Consider the following 7037-nt stretch of genomic DNA (forward strand, 5'->3'; position numbering starts at 1 on the left):
AGCGCGGGGAGCTGGGGAAAGTTTGGAAGAACATTAATCACAAAGTGAAGCTGGAGGTGATGCCGGCCGTGCTGGCAGGAGAGGGGAGCGTGCTGCGGGTCTGGAGCTCCTTCGTGTTCCCCACCTTCTCCTGATTGTCTCAGGGGACGGGGAGCCTCCTCCCAGCCTGGAGAGGAGCAGCCCTGGGAGCCCTCTCCTCCTGTGCAGCAGGGCAGGGGGTGACGGGAGGCAGCCCCACACAGGAAGTCCTTGGTGTAAAGCCAGCACAGCTCTTGCGTGAGATGGATTTGCATCAGAGCGAGCGCAGAGGAGCAGCCTTTTTGCCTCCTCAGCCCACAGAAGGAAATGTGGTTACAAGTCCTGAGAGTTTCCTTGCAGCAGAGATCCTGCTCTGGGCAGTGTGACTCTGGCCTTTGGATCCAGCCAGCCCCATCCCTTTCCTCAGCAGCTCTGTGCAGCCTCGTTCCCCCAAAGGAGTTTTGCCTTCCTGGGCACGATGCCCTCCTCTCCAGTGTGCAGAGCTGCCCATCATGCACTTAAGGCTCCTTCTGTGTGGAAGGTGTGTGTGTGTTAGCCCAAAGCCCCAGGTATGGGCTCAGTGGCAGCATGGCGATGCTCCCACATGGGCACCTGCCCTGCATCAGGAGCAGGAGATGTCCAGGGGCTCCTGAACGCCCATGAAATCGTCCCATTGTTGGTCTCTTCCCCTTCCTCTGCAGTCCCCAGTGCCATCACTCAGGAATCAGCCCCTCCGGGCATTCACATCCATGCTGGGTCAGCCAGGGAAATGCAGGGAATGCAGCATCTCCCACCCTGGTGTGCAGATACCAGTGGCCCCGTGTCCATGAGACGGGGAGAGCAGCAGGCATGAGATCTGGGGGAGGCATGGAGGGGGCTCTGCTCCATCGCATTTAAGGAACACGTCTATTTTAATTGAAGGGATAAGCAGCGACGTCCTTGAGTGCAGTTTTCTCCTGTGGTTTCCAGCAGCTTTCCAGGCTGCCTGGCTCCGCGCTGCGGTTGTCTGTCCCTCCCTCAGACAAAGCCCTTGGGCTTGAATTCTTTAACATTAGCGTTTGGCAGTTGGTTCTCTTACTCTGTGTATTTGCTCCCTTGTACCTACAACTGATTTGCTAATCTGCATCTGTTTTTGTTTTTATCCTAATAAAAGCAGGGATTATGAGTAAATCTGGATCAAAGGGGTTTGTCTGTAAAAGCGGGGAGCGCCGGTCTCTGCGGCCCGTCATCCCAAGCCCCGTAGGATCAGGAGGAAAGCAGGGAGGGTTAGACAGTGTCTTGGTAAGAAGTACTTTGTTCTGGATGGCTTTCAAAAATTGAATGGTGATTGCTTTCTGCCTTCTCCACGAAAGCAGATAATTTCTGCAGACAGTAGTTGGCGGCGGCGCAAACCATGTGGCTGTGATAAACGTTGATAATAAGTGGTGGTGAGACCGGTCCTTGAGGAACAGTCCCCTCATCCTCCCAGATAAGTTGAGCCCAGCATGGATGAGGATGGCTCGGCAGGGGGACAGAGCCCTGTCTCCGTGCAGATCTTAGCGAGAAGGCACAGAGGAAGAAATGAGGGCTGGACGGCTGGCTTGGACCCAGGACATCCAGAGCCGTGCACTTAAAGGATGAACCTCTTGTGTATCCCCTGCAGAGATGGCACAGATGCGGTTTTCTGTGCTTAAATGATGAAAAAAAGCCTTTGTCTTGTAGCACTCTCTGAAGCCTTCAGGCTGGTGTCTCCATGGCCTGGAGCTGTAGGAACAGGGACCTCTGGAACTCCAACGCCTGTGTCCATTTTGAAAGCTAAACAGCCCCAGCCGGGGCTCCGTTGAGGCTTGGGCTCCTTCTAGGCGCTGTCTTGCTTCGGGAAAGCACATACCCAACATCTAAATTCCTTAATTTCTGCTAATCCTACCAACCTCAGCATGGGAATCTATACATCTGAGGCTTTGTTTTTGTAGTGGTATTGGATGCGTCTTCATTGTAAAGTGCCCGTGATCTCTAAAACATAGTTTCCTAGAATCCATTATTTTGCACAACTTTAACTTAATAACTTAACAGAGTGGTGTGAGGGAGACTGCAGCTCTTTCATGAATAAGCCTCAAAACTGAAGTTCTAGAACATGTGGTGCTGATGTGCGATGTAATCTAAATGCAAGGAAGGTGGGGTTTAACACTAACACACTACTTGCAGCTTGGGCAGGTGTAGTGGTGGGGATGCCCAGTGATCTGAGTCAAAAATGGACAAACTGAAGTTACACCAAGTCTGTCCTTCAATCTACGTAGATCTGCAGCAGCCTCATGACAAGTGAAGCCTGTGTTCACTTAGTAATGCAAATCTGGTCAGTTGTAAACCAAAACAGATTTCCAAGAGCTTTCTGGGACTGTGGCTGGTCTTTTGCTAATTCTGACTGAAGTACTGCACCGAGGAATTGGGCACGGCACCAAGTCCAAGCAGGGAGGTTGTCACCCTTGCCAAGACACTTTTAAACATGAGATGAGGTCATGTTTGCATCGTATTTATGGTTATGGCAGAGCACAGATATGTTGCAGTATTTTGATTGCTTTTGCAGATGGGATCAAATTGTCTCTTAATTGCATTAAAGAAATCAGGTTACGAGCTGGCTGCTGTAGCACCATTCCACTAAGATGATTATGAACAATTTGGTCCTGTCTGCAAACATCTTAATGAAATGGGGAAACTACTCAACACAGTTGATTTTTGCAACGTAGAAATGACTCAGTCTTTGCTCTTAGCACCAGACAACACCAATCTTCTGGCTCTTACAGCTTCTCAGAGCACTGAGGGTCAGAGTACAGCAAACCCCTTCCACCCGTGCCGTGTGCTGATGCACACAGGGCTCTTCCTCTGCTCACAGCAGAGCCCTCGAGCCCTGTCCCGGCTCCTGGGCATCGGTGGGGCTGAGGGATGCCAAGCGATGGTCCCTGCGCCTCCCTGGCTCTTCGCGTGGCAGGAACAGAAAGGCACACGGCGTTACTACCACTGCTGCAGGCACACTTGCCCCATGGGGTGTTTCCAATCCCACTCTCCCCGCTGGAGAGGGGCAGTAATTCCCTGTGACACAACAGGATATAATTTCACTGTGCTTGAGTTTTTCTTGGCCCAACCTGAAATACTTTGGGTGGCTGGAGCTCTCACCTGCCTTCCCTCTCCAGCACAGACCTGAGCTTTTGCTCTCTGTATTTGACACCTATATACTGTCTTTGTAAAGATTGGAAGCTTTCCAGGACAAAAACAATCTCTTGCAGCATTGGTGCAGAGATCCTAGTCTGTGGAGCCATGCGCCCACCTCGGACTTCCATCCATAACCATGAAACAAACCAAGGGAATGGCTGGGCTGGACACAAGGTTACTAGATGGCCTTTTTTTTTTTTTTCCCACATGCTTCATCTTTTCACAATGCTCTGAGGCTCAGATGAGTTTCCTAAACGTAGGTGATGAGGTTAGATATGTCACTGGGCCAAATAAAATCTGTTGTATGGTCTGAGATGACAACGTGCTCGATACCTGCTGGTTTCACCATTGCTTTCGAGGGGGAAAAATAACACAGGACAGAAGTAACATGACAGGCAGCCGGGGATAAATTACTGCCCCCAGGCACAGCCGTGATGGTCAGGAGCCTGCAGCACCCTGTCAGGAGGAGCTGGTGGTGCCCAGGGGAGGTCAGCGTGCTGCAGAATTAGCAAGTGCAGGGACAGTGCCTGGGTCTTCTCGCTGCGTGCAGAACTGGGGCTAAAATCTCAGCTTGTGCCGTTTGCTGCTTTTCATTGCAGGCTTAGGAACGTGAGTTTTTGTTTCCTTAAGAAAGAGAAGGCATGCGTTAGCTGCAGATGTGGAGGCAGATGTGAGCGTGCTGTTTGCTTCCTTGCCTGAATCCGAAACGTGCTGCAGTCACTCCTCTTTCTCCTCGTTGGCCTGGTGTCACACCAGAAATCTGTCGCGCTCTGTGCTGGCTGCTGGGGCTGGGCTGGGGCTGCTGGGCAGAGAAGGGGCAGGTCAGGCGAGCAGTGTTAGGGCCTCTGCTCTTGGAAATCTTCAGTTGGCACCCTAAAAACAAACACTTGCAAATAACATTTTTAACAACCTACAAGGAAAATAAATTGGTTCTTAATTTTTGTTGATTAAAGGGGGGAAAAAAAAAGCCTGCTTGTTCCCTCGCCTGCTCATTTGATCCATTTTTTTTTTCCAGTCAGTGAATTCTGCCATTGTAAACTTGTCTGCCCCCAGCTCTCTTTGCTGGGTGTTAGTGGCTTGCTTGGAAGTTAGAATACTCATGGTGATGCACGGGCTGTGGAGCCATCAATCAGCAGATGAGATAGCGAACAGAGAGCCCAGTTGGTGTTTATACCCAGCTCCCTAAACTAATGCGGAGCTGAGCACTTGCATTTGTTCTTTTTAAATACGTGAAATGTGAGGCAGGAAAAGCTTGCATTTGCTTCTGGGCTGTGAGGCTGGACAAGAACAGTGAACCCAAAGAGGTCTTTACTGCCCCGATTCAGGAGCTGGCCGGGCACAGCAGTCCTTTGTGGCTGCCTCGGTTTGCTCATGTGTGGACACCCGAGCAGCAAGCAGATCACATCGGGGGAGTCAGGACATGGAAGGACTGATATCTGCATGTCCCTTTCCCTTCCTCCTCCCGTTGGGAGTGCCTCCAGCTGCAGATGAGAGATGTGTGGTGCAGCTGGTTTGAAAGGGCGCGTGTGGTCTGGGTGCTGGGTAGGTGACGCTGGGCTCTAGTGGTCATGCTCTGCCCTTCCTGCAGACTTGGGCTTTGTTCTGTGGTCACAAACACAAGCAAACAATCCCCCGTAACAAAACCAAAGGAAATGCAAATTTAACTTAATTTTGAATTAAAATTTCAACTTTTCCATCGAGGCAGCTTGGACCAGTTTTTGAGGTGGAAAGGTTTTAGGATGTGGGGGGTCTTGTTTTGTCTTGACATCAGCGGTCTCCTAGCCAGGTCAGGTCTGCTCGCAGAGCATCTCCTGTTTTCTCATAAAGGTTAAGTGCCTTTGAGATGCTTTTAGCCACAGGGAAACTAAAGACACGACAGTGCCTGACCTCGATATATAACAGGGAGGGGGAATCAACTTCCAGTCGCCAACGCACCGTGGCATCTGCATAGGAGGCACGTATACTGGATTTATGGGTGTCCACGGTCTCAGAGCAGGATCTGAGCGTGGCACTACTCCGTGGCTGAAAGGAAATCACAGCTTATAATATTCAACTGGTTACTATAACCCCCACCTAGCCCAGGTTTAATATTAGAACTATTTTTCACGTTGAAACCGAAATAGTACAAAATATGGGCTTGCTGTAATTGTTGTTAGATTATGTGTCACCCTGATAAGATGTAACAAATATTTTCCTACACAGCAAGGCCCGTTTCCCTGCGGGTAATGGATGGAGAAACTTCTCATAGTGTGCAGGCAATCGGTCGTAAAAACTTCGCTTAGAAGATTAATGCAAGAAGTGCAACCTTTGTGGAAAATAGGACAAAAAGAATTAAAATAATGGTTTGTCTTTTTGCATTTAATATTAATACCCAAACTTTTTTGGTGGGAATGTTTCTTGCTGTATGTGCCTTCCCACTTCAAGGGGCAGCTCTGTCAAATAAGTATTTCTATTTTTTCTCATGATCCTTCATCAGTAGCTGTTGTATATGGTGTAGTGATTCTTTCAGCAGAACTATTTTTATCAGTAATATGAAAGACTATTTTCATGGGCAAAGCTTTGACACCAATAAGTCAGCTGGACGTCACTTAATAGGCTAGATAAACATTCGCTCACCATTTAGGGTAGAAGGATTTTCCCTTTATATCACAGCTTTATGTCTTTGGTAGACACTTAATGGCTGTTAGAGAGATGGCACGCTCGGGAGAGTCCTCCAGGGCCGGTGCAGAGACGAGGTAGGGGCTTTCTTGCTGCCGTACAAACATTAACACAAGCAGAAGTGAAAAATCAGGCCCTCGTCACAAGCTAATTTGCACCAAGTCCTTCAGTAGCAGTACTGAGGGTGTGAGGAGCACACCAGTGGGTTTGTACCCTTCCTGGGCACACCATTAGGAGGGCTCCTGCTCCGTTCTGTAGGTTATTTCGTACCAGCCACTGCTCTGCCCTGGAGCCGCAGCTCTAGCCAGCTCCACCTAAGGATGGTCTTATGTGATGAAGCCTTTTTTTTTTTTTTTTTTAACAGCTGAAGGGTTGGGAAAAATGCCAATTTAGATTCCTTGCTGCTGCTTTTTTCTTTATATTTTATCTTCCCTATGTGTATTTTAAGATATTGTTTTCTGGCAAAAGTACACTTCTGTTCCTGCAGCTGGTCTCAAGTGACAGGTACCATCAGTCATGGAAGTCAGCTATCAAATTAGGGTCGGATAGCAACTGCTAATTTTCAGTGTGTGGCGCAAGGTTCACTTCTTGGGTCTTTGCTTGATACCTGAGGTCTGGTAGGCTATCCAGCTCGAGTTTTACAGAGGCTTCCTTGTTCTACAGCTTGTGAGAACTGATGTTTCCTGCCAGCTTTACAGAGCTTGAATTTTTATAATGAACGTTTTGTGAGCAAAGATATAAGTGGTTTGCCAAAGGAGAAACAGAGTTTCTGCACTCTCCTGCTGCTGGTTGGCAGGGGGAACAGTGGTCTTAAGGTTTTGGTACTCTGGGAAGCACCACCCTTCGCTACCCCAAGGTCTTCTGCTGCTGTGCAAGCAGAGCCCAGAATTTATCAGTGAAAGAACCAACGCCATCAAACTCCGATTGAGACTTTGAACAGCTCTGTCATTCAGTATAATTTAGAGCTCAGTCAAACCTCTTTCTAAATTTATCAGTTAGATACTTCAGGAAAAAAAATGAAAGAAAAATGGTGCTCATAACCTTAAATAACAACATTCATCACTGCCAAGAAGGACTTTCAAACTGTAAAAGAAAAAAGTTCACTTTTGACCGCACAGCAGCTTAATCCACTGGGTTTCCTCCGAATGTGCCATAGCACAAAAAACAGAACACGT

The 7037-nt window shown here is 48.6% G+C and overlaps 1 protein-coding gene across 1 annotated transcript in view; it reads left to right on the plus strand.

The window, feature by feature from the left end:
• The window catches only part of EEFSEC (eukaryotic elongation factor, selenocysteine-tRNA specific), a 163969-nt gene that overhangs the window by 7726 nt on the left and 149206 nt on the right, over nucleotides 1-7037 (plus strand). The window lies entirely within an intron of this gene.

The sequence above is a fragment of the Anser brachyrhynchus genome (genome assembly GCF_964034855.1).
Source record: "Anser brachyrhynchus genome assembly, chromosome: 10".
Lineage (NCBI taxonomy): Eukaryota > Metazoa > Chordata > Aves > Anseriformes > Anatidae > Anser > Anser brachyrhynchus.